The sequence below is a fragment of the Giraffa tippelskirchi genome, chromosome 12 (genome assembly GCF_054371585.1).
Source record: "Giraffa tippelskirchi isolate mGirTip1 chromosome 12, T2T-mGirTip1v1.2.pri, whole genome shotgun sequence".
Classification (NCBI taxonomy): Eukaryota; Metazoa; Chordata; class Mammalia; order Artiodactyla; family Giraffidae; genus Giraffa; species Giraffa tippelskirchi.
Window position 1 is genome coordinate 59,196,460 of NC_137286.1, and position 12,775 is coordinate 59,209,234.

The following is a 12,775-nucleotide window of genomic DNA, read 5'->3' on the forward strand; positions in this document are numbered from 1 at the left end:
TTTCCACGTGGTTTGCAGGGTCACACCAAATTCTAACGTGTTTTTTTTTTTTTTAAACCTGCCTGCTGCTGACTCCTCCGAACACATTGTGGGGCTCTGAGCAGAACTCCGGGTTAATTTGCCAGTGTCTGGTGTGTCCCTTTTGTGTTGGGTTCTCCCCAGTAGTTGGCCTTGTCCTTGAGGGAGGAAGCCTGCTAGTCGCCAGCTTCCTTTGAAATTTCCCAGTTCCTCTACCCATAGCCTCTGCGAATCTGCTCACTCACCCCAACCACTTTGTTTTCAAGTGCCTTGGGAATGAATTTTCCATCTTCAAACGAATATAATTATTTGGCTTTGGGTCCACCGCATAGGTGCAGATAGGCAGCGTGGCTGTAGAAACGCCAGGCCTTCACGATGCAAAGACCACAACGGCTCACCTCCTAATGACCTCCCTCGACAAAAACCAACAGCTCCCCAAACGCATCTCCTTCGCACCTCTCTCAGGAAAGGCCGTAGGCAGGGTGGTCAGGAGTTCAAGTACTCAGTGCCCTCCTCCTCAGCTATAACCTCAGAAGGTCACTTTAGCACTCGCTGAGCTTCCTTTTCCTCCTGTGTAAAATGGGAATAGAAAGTGAACCTACTTCATAGGGATGTTGTAAGGATGACGAGCTATCAAATGCAAACTATTCACACAGTTCAGCGCTCGAGGTATACCAGCTATGCCTACTAACAACTATTACCAGTAGTAAAGACTAGCAGGTTGAGTCTCTCTTGGGACGAAGGGAGACTGGCTGACCACCCAGAAAGGCGTCGCCCGCCTTCCACGCCCCTTCAAGTCCCGCCGTCTGGGGGGGCCGGGGCCCGACCTGCCTCGGCGTGCCAGGGGCCTGGGTCCCACCGCGCTCGCTCTGGGCGGGTGGCCTGGCGGCCGCCCCGCCGAAAACACAGGTGCGGTCCCGGCCACACCGAGGCCGTGGGCGCGGCGAGCGGAGGTCGGGGGGCGCCGAGCGTGCCCCGCGGGCGGGGGTCCGGTGGCGGCTCCAGAAACCCGGCGGGCGGGGTCCTGGCCCTCCGGAGCGACGCCGCCTGGCACCGGACTCGCGGCCACGGCCGGGCGCGCGCCCCGACGCCGGCCCCGCCCCCAGGAGCCCCGCCCCCCGGCGCCCCGGGCTGGCCGGAGCGGGCGGCCGCGCGAGGCGACCCGCCACGCGCCTCGTCACTGGAGCCGCTCCCGGCCGGGCCCCGGCGGCTGGTCGAGGAGGCCGCCGCGGGGGAGGCGGGGGCTGCGGGGCGCGACGCCGCCGGGCCGCCCCGCCCTGGGAGGCGCCTGAGCCCTCATCAAGTGACCAATATCCCTTCCAGGAGAACACGGTCCTTCTGAGGGAAGCGGGCTCCGGCGCGCAGCCCCGGCGCCAAACCGCCGTCATCTCCTTCCTGTGCCGGGTGATTCGTCTCCTCACCCACCCGAAAAAACATAGTCCGCCCCGCGCGCCTTTGTGGGGCAGTGCTCTTCCTCACACAGTGTGGCTCTCCCGGCCCGTAACCTTTGTCTTTCCCATTCCAAGTGCTCTGGGCCCCACCAAGAGGATAACTCAGCCCTGAGAGGAAGCTTGAAGGGAGACGCTAGAGAGGGAGCAAGAGGAAGGCAGGGAGAGGCGAGCCTGGCGGAGGAACACAGAGGGCCGTGGGGCAGTGCGCACGCGCGCCGCCGGGAACGAGTTCCGGTCTGGCCGGGGCCTGGCTCCTAAAAATAGCCCCGGTGTGGGGATCCGTGCGCGGATGTCCCGGCGAGTCCGGGGCTGAAGGAGGCGGCTCCGGGCGGCGCGGAGCGCGGGTGGCGGGCCGTGGCTGCGGCGTGTGCGCGCTCGCCCGCATTCTCCAGAGACCAGGTGAGGGCCGCGGGCGACAGAGCTCGGTCGGTGGGGTCGGTGGGGCCCGAGGGGACTGCGTTTCGGCGAGAGGACCGGGTGAGGGGGCTGGGGGGCGCCCGGGCAGGGGGCGGCGCCGCTCGGGAGGAGCGCCCGCGGGGCTCCCGGGACGGCGGCGCGGTGCCGCGTCCCGCTGGCCGGGGCCGGGGCGGAGGCGCGCTGGGGCGGGCCGGGGCGGGCGCGGGGAGGCGGCGAGCAGTGGTCGCGTCGGGGTCGGCGCCTCCTGTGGAGGTGGGGGCGGGGTGCCCCGAGGGCGGGTCCGCGGGCTGAGGGGCGTCGCGGGCCGGCTGAGGGAGGCGCGGCGGCGCGGGCTCGGCGCTCGGAGCCTCCCGGGGCGCACGTCGCGTTTGGGGCTGGGGGGCGGTGGCGGACGTCGCCTCCTTGAAAGTTGAGGGAGTTCCCTGGGGGTCCGGAGGCTCTCTGTAGGGAAACGCCCGAGGGCCCTTTTCTTAATCTTGCCGTGCGAGGCAGGGGTCTCCCCGAAGCGGCTGACCCCCTGGTGCAGGGGGCGTTCTGCGCTCTTGTTGGACTCAGAAGTTCCCTCACTTCTGTTTTGGAAGAAGGTTGGTCTAACGGAGCGGAACTCTGTGTGTGTGCGTGTGTGTGCGTGCGTGTGTCACTGGCCGGTTCGGTACTTGGGGCCAGAAGGTGGCCTGGGCTGGGGGCACCTGCGGGTGCGGACTCCCGACGGTGCGGGGAGACGTCGCGGGGGAGAAGGGGCTGCATAGGGAACCGCTCGCTGCCCCCCGGACGTCCATCCAAAGTAGATCCCGGCTCGCAGGGAAGGTTTTCTGTGATGGAAACTTTGTCCTTTAGTTCGATTCCGTCTGTCTTTGATCAGTGAGGATCCCTTAGGTGAGAGTGTAAACAAGTTTGGAAAAGGTGAGCGTTTCTGAATTAGAAAAAACAAGTCGTTGTGTGCGCGCCCCCCAACCCCAAAGTGTCACTGTAAAAATGTCCTCAGACCCGATGACTGATTCCTGAGATAAGTGAGCATCCTGTCAGGATCCGGTAGAGATCCATGTGTGGATTGAAGAGTCGTAGCACAGTGTTAACCTGCATTTTAGTTTACAGTGAGATTGTGATTCTGATAAGTGTGCTTTTAAAAAGGCCTGCTGTAGTGTGTTCAGAGTTATGTGTATTTTTAAAAAAATATTCTCTGAAAAATGTCAAGTTTTAGTGCAGTATGTTTTCCATGTGTGTTTTTTTTTTTTTTTTTTTTTTTTTACCAAATGGAGAGAAGGTTCTCTAAAGCTGTAATTAGGTGTACATTACACAAGAGCACTTTCCCTTTAAGAATCCAGCTGTGTTGTTTTGGCAACTGCCAAGTACTCCAGTTGTCAGTTTCAAAATCTGTGTTACCTTGGCAGTACTTGTACAGTCTGTGGAAAAGGTAAACAAAATAGCTTAAAGATTTTTTTCCTGCAAACACAGAAATGGCATTTATTTTAGTAGTATGAATTTAAGAAATGAGGATAAAATAACTCTTGTTTATTATGACTTTTGTATGTACATCTTTTGGTTTGGTTTATTTTTGGAGTTCTAAGTCTTTACTCATGTCTTTTCCTGTGAATGGCAGCTTTTGTTTTAGGAAAAAAGTCAAAAGTGTCTTCACTAAAGTGGATGACAATTTTAGTTAGACTTTATATCAAACAACGAACACATGTTATGTGTCTAGTTCTATATGATGATGTACTAACTGATTCTGGAATCATTTTTAATTTTCAGTGAGCAATGTAGCAAAAAGTAAAAAGTTGTGGTAATGGTGTTTCAATGAAAATACTGAAAAATTAAAACTAGTGACTTAAGTACTTTGTAGACACAGTCTTTATTAATTCTGTTGGTAGAGTGCTTCCAAACAAAGTTTATTTACTAAAGCCATTTTGAGGTAGTAGTGATCTCTCTAAACACAATTATTTCATTTAATTCACACTATTATGTATATAACTATGGTTTTATTCATCTTGGAGAAAAGATGATAAAATTATGTTTAACTCCTTAAATTACTTCCCAGGAAGTTGTTTTTTTCTCCCCACTAAATTGTTTAGAGCAATGAGTGAATGAGTGATGGAGGGTGTTCAGTAGAAGGAAAGTAGCTTTTGAGGGTTTAGAGGTAATAATTGTAATGTCACTGTGTTGAATTAGAGCTTGAGAATAATCTATATTGTTAGAGTTTCTAATGCTTCCTTAATGGGAGTATGTGTGACAAAGACCTTTGTTTGGTAAATGGAACTGGAAATAATCTTTTCAAGATGAGTTACTTTGAATAGTGAGGCTTTATTTTTCAGGGCAGTTGCATTATTGCTTTGCATTTTATTTTTAGGATGCAGTGCAGTTTAATTTATTAATATTCAAGCAGCTGGGTCATCACTCATTGGTTATCAAGGAGAAATATTGAAATGTATTCTGAGAGTAGTTAAGTAAGTATGAAAATATTTATTAGAATATGATTTTGAAGTTGGAATATTTTAATAAAAATTTTTTATTAGTAGATGTGTTTTCTGATCTAGGAGAGAGAAACCATAAATTTGTTACTGGGAAATAGCATGTTATCAGTCAGGTTTTGGAAAGCCATCTTTTTTCCTCTCCTTTTGCTGCTTTTATAAAGTCTAGCAAGAGGGATTTGTTGTAACATAAAATGATGATGGTCCTAGATTTTGTGGGCATTTTAAATTTTATATATTCTGTCTTGTAATCAGACCATGCACGTATCTTTTTGCTTTGAAAGATATGCTTTTGGCACATATGAATGTTACAAAGTCTAGCTGAAATTTTTCTTTTATTAGTGATGGAGCAATGAAAAATAATGTTTTGTGGATTGAACATGTTTAGTATTGCCTTTTTCTCTAGATTAGAAAGAAAATTTCTGAATATTCTTAGTAAATTGAGGAGTGCTCTTTTGATATGTAGTAAACTATAAATATGGAAACAACTATAAATATGGAAAATAAGTCTATATTCTAGTTAGATAACTTCCTGCAAAGAACACTTTAACACATTGTTCTGATTTGCAAGTAAAGGAAGGCTACTTGACTTCGTCGTCAGATCTTGGTTCTGATCCCATCTCTACCAGTGACAAAGTTATGAGACATCTTCTGTAAAATGGGAAGGAATTATACCACCTGCCCCATAAAATTGTTAAAATTAAATGAAACGGTGTAATAGGTCCTAGGGGTTGCTTGAGGCTTAATGTACAAAAATGTGTATTGCCTCATGTACCTTCATCCCTTCCTTCCTATGAAGATTATACAGGTGGTCTGCCTCGTACATGTACTTTTAGTGTTTGTTACCAAAAAGCAGTTCATATAATGCATAAATACAGGAGAATGCTCATATATTTGTTTGGGATAAAATATCCCAACATCTTAAATTTATTGTCTTATTATACATTAAATGTTTAGTTGGCTTATCTGCAATCATTGTTGGATTCTAACTTCCATGATCTCTCTGCATATTAAAAAAATCAGAATCAAATGTGAGTATTTTTCCTACCTTTCAGTGAAACGTATCTTAGTGATTATCTCTGAGAGATAATTTTAAAGATAGTACTATATCTTTAAAATATGGCATTTAAAATTTGAAATTAGAAAAATGTTTTTATAACATACCTGGTTTAGTCACTAAGTCATATCCAACTCGTGCGACCCCATGGGTTGTATGTAGCCCACCAGGCTCCTCTGTCCGTGGGATTTTCCAGGCAGGAATACTGGAGGGGGTTGCCATTTGCTTCTCTAAGGGATCTTTCCCGCCCAGGGATAGAACCTGGGTCTCCTGCCTTGCAGGAGGATTCTTTACTGACTGAGCCACTAGGGAAGCCTGGAGTAGATATATCTAAAAAATAGCTTTTCTCTAGTAGGTAATTATAATTTTTTATTCTTCATTTTATTTGTTTGGTGGAACTAAATTATTTATGTATGCTTTATCTGTGTCCTCTATGATACATGGATGAGTCCAGTTTATTATAATTGAGAGTATAAGCCTATTTGTTAATAAGTCTCATGCATGGCACAGGATGTGTTAACACATAATTAATAAATACTACATTATATAGATGTTTGTCATTTACTGATTTTAATAATTACTGTTGGAATTGATACTTATTGAACTTAGTATTTTATTTAACATTGAATCATCTTAGTAATAATTCGAAATCATTAAAAAAAATTAGCCGGTTTATGAAGTGGACTATCAGATACTTGAACACTGGTGTAGGACAGCAGATAATTTACTACTTCATCAGTTTAATGATTGATGATGCTGAAAGCTAGAGGAATTGTTAACAAGGGTGCAAAAACATACTAGCTGATCTAATTTCTAATAACTATCAACCAAGGCACATCTTTTTATGGTTGTCTTAAATCAGTACTAATTTTATTTTCCTCCTTATACAAATATACAAACTAATTCATGAACTTAAATTCAGCAATCAATAAAGTTACATTGTTACATGTTTTGAGAAATGTTTTGGTAGTGGGTAGTATATTTATACTGCATGAGCTGGACCTTTTTCAGCAGCTTATGTTTGTTGCCAGCAGCATGCATGTGGAGGTTGACTTGGATTACTTTGAGGTATGATTTGTTACCCTTGGAACAAAAGGATGCTCTTCATGTAACCTAGTAAGATAACTAATAACTGTTGGCTTATTATAACAAGGTCTCTTGCATTGACTAATACTGTGTTTACTTGTCTTATTTTTTATCCCCACCCCTTGCAATCTATCTTTTACATAAAGACTAAAATTATATTTCTAAAATTCAGATCTAAATGTTACACTTTTTTTAAGAAAAACTTCAAAGGCATATAAAATCAGTAAAGAGGCAGTAATGTAAGATATAAGAGGTTGATCTCTAAAATCTGACTGCCTAAGTTTTAGAATACCCACTCTAGCACTTTTTGTTTTTTGGCAAGTTCTCAATCTTCTTGAAGCTCAGTGTATAAAACAGTGATTATAATATTATCTCCTTTGCAGAGTTGTTGAGAGGATTGAATGAGATGTATATTATCAAGCTTTTAGCACAGTGCTTGGTACCTAAAAATGCAATTTTTTTTTTTTTCTCTTACTGTTACTATCATTATTACTACTGCTGTTGCCATTATTAGTCATGGTTCACTTCATAATATATTCTATCCTGTCTTTTCAGGCTCATTGTCAGCAACAACCCTTCAGTTTTTATGACCCAGTTAAGGCCAGCTGTTTGCTCTTCCCTGAAAAGGCTATTATTTTCATGCTGATGTCTCCCACTTTTATTTTTCTAGCCCAGAATTTTCCTGATTTTGATACCCACTTGGAAATCTAGTTGGGATTTCAAACATAATGTTAGTTACGTGACTAAAATATAGCTATTTAGTCCTCTCCCCCAACCTTATTCTTCCCTCTTATGTTCAAACCCTGATGTCTCTGCTGGTCTTCCTCCTCTCAGTAAGTGGCAGTACTCAAGCCAGAAACCTAAAATAACATTTTTTCTCAGTTCCAGTCCATCCACACATTCTGTTGTACCTTCGGAGTTTATCTTGCGCCAATCCACTGCTCTTAGCCTTTGTTGTGAAGTGAAAGTCACTTACCGTGTCTGACTCTTTGCAACCTCATGGACTGTGCAGTCCATGGAATTCTCCAGGCCAGAATACTGGAGTAGATAGGTGTTCCCTTCTCCAGGGGATCTTCCCAACCCAGGAGTTGAACCCAGGTCTCCCACATTGCAGGTGAATTCTTTACCAGCTGAGCCACCAGGGAAGCCCTTCACTGTGCCTCTTTATTGCAAGGCATCATGATCTCTTGCATGAATTACTGCAGTAGCCTCCTAACTGGGTGTCTTGTTTCTTTTCCTGTTCCTCATAAGTTCTTTAGTCACACTGCAACCCTAGGGACCATTTTAAGAGCCTCAATTTTGTCATTTTTCCTTAAACTCTTCCTGTGACTTCCCATTCTGATCTTTCTTGTTCTTCTTGTCTTTTCCTTCATTGGAGGCCAGCCACTTGCACCTCTCAGAGTTCTTTAAACTCTTTACTTCTGTTTTAGGGTCTTGTGCACTTTTTGTACCACCTGCTTGAGATGCTCTTCATAAGGCTGACCTGGCCAAACTCTTTGGAACTTGGCCCAGATCTCACTTCTTCACTCAGACCATCCTGTTTAATGTTGCAGTTCAGTAGTTACTCTCTCCCACATTTTGTTTATTTCCGTTAAGAATACTTAGTATATTTGTAGGTATCTTGTTTGGTTATTGCATAAGTATGGTCTCTATCTTTGTTATTTGAATGTAGTATTTCTGTATCTTTGTTCATGTTTTTGCCAGGGATTGGAACACTCCATTGTTCATATACCTACTGAACTATTTATCCTTTAAGTTATACCCCAGATGTTATCTTGAAACTGATTTTAATCTTGTTTAGACAAAGTTTACTTTCCTTGCTCTCAATGCAAACAATATTTGTGGAGTAAAATGCATTAGTAAACATTTCAGTTCAGTTCAGTTGCTGAGTTGTGTCCAACTCTTTGCGACCCCATGGACGCCAGGCCTCCCTGTCCATTGCCAACTCCCGGAGTTTACTCAAACTTATATCCATTAAGTCAGTGATACCATCCAACCATCTCATCCTCTGTCGTCCCCTTCTCCTCCTGCCTTCAATCTTTCCCAGCATCAGGGTCTTTTCCAGTGAGTCAGTTCTTTGCATCAGGTGGCCAGAGTATTGGAGTTTCAGCTTCAGCATCAGTCCTTCCAATAAATATTCAGCACTGATTTCCTTTAGGATGGACTAGTTGGATCTCCTTGCAGTCCAAGGGACTCTCAAGAGTCTTCTCCAGCACCACAGTTCAAAAGCATCAATTCTTCAGCGCTCAGCTTTCTTTATAGTCCAACTCTCACATCCATACATGACTACTGGAAAAACCATAGCTTTGACTAGATGGACCTTTGTTGGCAAAATGATGTCTCTGCTTTTTAATATGCTGTCTAGGTTTGTCATAGCTTTTCTTCCAAGGAGCAAGTGTCTTTTAATTTCATGGCTGTGGTCACCATCTGCAGTGATTTTGGAACTCAAAAAAATGAAGTCTGTCACTGTTTCCCCATCTATTTGCCGTGAAGTGATGGGACCAGATGCCATGATCTTAGCTTTTTGAATGTTGAGTTTTAAGCCAGCTTTTTCACTCCCCTCTTTCACTTTCATTGAACATTTAAAGTATTATAATTGATGTCACTCTCTTCTGCTAGGCTGAGTTCCTATGTCAGAGACACTGCCTTGCTCTTTTAGTATGCGCAATACAAACCTGTCTGTCTTGTCACATAGTGAATGCTCAGTAAATGTTTAATTGGGTGAAAGTTGTCTGAACAACTAAAATGACCAACCCAAACCAAGTTTTCCAAACGAGACTTTAAAAATGATGAAAGTGCTTTCCAGATTATAAAATACTAGTTTGTGTATTTTTTGTACATATTGACATGCATTCTGGGTCAAGGTTGGAATCCCAGACTGTTGAGCATTTCCTGAGATTCCATCTTGTGAGAGTTTTTGTGGCCAGCATTAGGAACTGAACCACTTTTTGTAATGGTGAGGATCATTCTACATTCTAAACATCTGACTTACAAATGAGATTTTGAAATGTAACCTATTTGCAAGTTGGGAACTACTTTGTCGAAATGTTTATTTTGGTGATGAAAACTTTTAATGGTGTTAAGGTGACCTGGATCATGAAGAAAAGGGAGAAAAGAATCTGGGAGTCAAGATTTTATTTTTCAGAAATGACTCAGTTTACCCAAAGTAATGTTTTGGTGTTGGCAGAAGGTTATTGTTGTTTTAATGTTTTGTTTTGGGAAAAGTTAAGATATAAGTTATAAGACTAGTACAGTGAGCTCATACACTTGTCACCTAGATTCATCAATTGTTAATATTTAGCATATTTGCCTTATGGTTCTCTATTTGCAGAGTGATTTCAAAGTCTGGAAACTAATATTATTTTATCTATAATTTGAAGCTCCTTGATTTCATCTTATAGAGGATACCAAAGATTCAAGTTTATTCAGTTAAAGTCAGAGGTGTATCTTTTGAGGCAGAACATCACAGATGCATACAAGGGATAGATGAGAAATGCTGCATTAATGTACATTGCTAACAAGGAAACTGCATACTAAACATCCAACATACCATGTATTAAGATGTAATAGCAAGTATCCAGTCTGTAGATATTCTTTTTCCTACTCTACCCTCATCCTTTTCCTGTCATAATTATTGTTATTGTTGAACCATTTGAGAGTAGGTCTCATACATCATGATCGTTTACCCCTAAATGCTTCAGCAATATTGCCTAAGAACAAAGAGATACTCTTATATAACCACAGTATGATGGATTCAAGAAATTTAATATTGATACAGTAATTTATTATACAGTTCATGTTGAAGTCTCTTCAGTAGTGCTAGTAATATTCTTTAATAATTTTTTTTTAATTTTTTTATTTTATTTTAGTTGTCATATATCCTTTAACCTGAGACAGTCCTTGAACCTTTTTCCCCATGAAGTCATTAGTTTTGAGGAGTACAGTCCTTTATTTTGTAGGATGTCCATTAGTTTGGGTTTGATGTGTTGCTTCTTAGTTGGTAGGTTCAGGTTCTGCGTTTTTGGCAGGAATACCTCATAAGCTTTGATACGTCTGTCCTTCAGTGCATCACCATCAGGAGGCAGTATCATGTGTGTTTGATCCCTTGTTGTTGATGTTTACTTGGATCACTAGTTAAGGTTTGCCTACAAATTTTTTCTCCGTATAAAAATTGTCATTTTCCTCCTTATTATTGCATAATCTTTAGGGAGATGCTTTGAGGCTGTGTTTTTGTCTTCCCCCAAATGTTCACATAATGGTTTTAGCATTCATTGATGATTCTTGCTGAATCAGTTATTGTACAGTGGTTCCAAAGTGGCGATTTTTTTTTTTTTTTTTTTTTACTGTTTCTTCTACATTTGTTAGTTGACCTTCTATTAAGTTGTAAATTAGAGCTTTTCCTTCTCATTTGTTTATTTAATATCAATATAAATTCAGAGATTTTTTTTTTTAAATTAAGTAGGTTATTCTCTCATTACTTGTCAGTATTCACTTTGATGTTTCAAATGTAACTCAGATTTGGTCAGTGGGAGCTCCTTCAAGTTAACTCATTGATTGTTTTGACATGTTCCTATCATTTTTGGAGCACTTCATTCCTTTTGAGACAAAAGATATTCCAGGTTCATCTTCTGCTTTTTCTGCTGCTGTCCTAGAATCAGCTATTTCTTCAAGGAGTCCTGGTTTCTTTCATTGGGTCAGAGTATTTAGAAATCAAGAACTGGACAGCAGGTAAGCTTGTTGACACTGTAATATCATTGTTTTGAGCCGTTTCAGCTGACCAAGCTAAGAAATTTTGAGTTTATGCTGATTGCTCAGGCAGTAGATTGTAATTTTTCTTTACATTCCTGAAACTCCTTGCAACAAAATCACTTCTTTTGAAACTGTTAACCATTTAAGTGACTAATTTGTCCTGTAATTTTTCTATTTAATTTTGTAATGGTTGGGTCTCATTTTCCAAAACTTATTTTAAACTTTGTGGAAATAGGAATTCTGTTTTGTATCTTTGTTTGTTCAGTGAATACGTTTCACAGTGCCTTGAGCACGATTGGTACCCATGTGTTGTTTATATTATAAATATAATAATGACTCAGTATTATTTTTGTTAGTGTTATACCATAGTTAAACTTGTGTTTTGTTAAAAGTTTTATGGAAACTTTTAAGTGAATTGATGATTCATTTGTTTTGTTTTTAATAATTCTGCTAACCTTGAAGTAAAAAGTTTTTCAACTTAAAAATTTTAAAAACCATATTACTGAGACTAAAGTATGTAATTAAGGAACATCAAAATGACTAATCCTGGCATTGCTGTTTTGTAGTGTTCTTTAGCCCTTTCTAGGCTTCACTTTAATTATAAAATGAGATGATATCTAGATCCTTTTTAACTCTAGGTTATATGCTTTATATCTAATTAACATTGACTTGTTTATGAAGGTAGAATTAAGTTCTACAAAGTATAGTGGAAAGAATATTATGTTCCTGAGCCAGAAGTCATTGGATTCTAATTCTTTGTAAGCATTGTGTTACTTTGGCAGTTTATTTCATAGTCTGGTTTTCATTATCTTATTCAGTTCACAGGGCTGGGTGATGAGGAATAGGAATGAACACTTTGCTGTGTGCTTGGTGTGTGGAGTGCTACAGGAGCACATAGAAGGCACAGTTCACCCAGTTTCAGGGAGATCCAACCAGTCTATCCTAAAGGAAATCAGTCCTAAATATTCATTGGAAGGACTGATGCTGAAGCTGAATCTCCAATACTTTGGCCACCTGATGCGAAGAACTGACTCATTGGAAAAGACCCTGATGCTGGGAAAGATTGAAGGTGGGAGGAGAAGGGGGTGACAGAGGATGAGATGGTTGGATGGTATCACCGACTTAATTGATATGAGTTTGAGCAACTCCAGGAGTTGGTGATGGCCAGGGAGGGTCACAAAGCATAAGACACAACTGAGTGACTGAACTGAGGAAGATTTATTCCAGAGACTTCTTCAACTTAGGTTGAAGTCCAAAGGGTGAAGAGAACAGATAGAGTTTACCGGACCTGTAATAGAGACGAGATACTCTTAGGGAGCTTAGCTTGCTTGGAGAAGCTCAAAGAGTACCCTGTGGATGAATCAGGCAGTGCCAGAGAGATGACACTGGAGAGATAAGTAAGGACCAGAGCCCTGTTAGCTGTGTTAAGGGATTTGTATTGTGTTTAGGGAAAATCTCAGCATCTGAAGCCTGTCAGGAAATTAAAAGGTAATACTGGTTGCTCTGTGTCATCTTCTTCGGAGAGAGTTAAA

At 42.1% G+C, this 12,775-nt stretch overlaps 1 protein-coding gene across 28 annotated transcripts in view; it reads left to right on the forward strand.

Annotated features, from left to right (window-relative positions):
* The first annotated feature begins 1,754 nt into the window (after window positions 1-1,754).
* MEF2A (myocyte enhancer factor 2A) overlaps window positions 1,755-12,775 on the forward strand; it is a 167,549-nt gene continuing 156,528 nt past the window's right edge. For 24 of the 28 annotated variants that reach the window (XM_081551310.1, XM_081551338.1, XM_081551332.1 and 21 more), the window contains exon 1: window positions 1,755-1,868. The gene's annotated coding sequence lies outside the window, so the exon portion shown is untranslated. Of the gene's footprint in view, window positions 1,869-2,167; window positions 2,471-11,144; window positions 11,223-12,775 lie in introns of those variants that run through there. The other 4 variants (XM_081551336.1, XM_081551322.1, XM_081551337.1 and 1 more) reach the window with 4 other exon arrangements.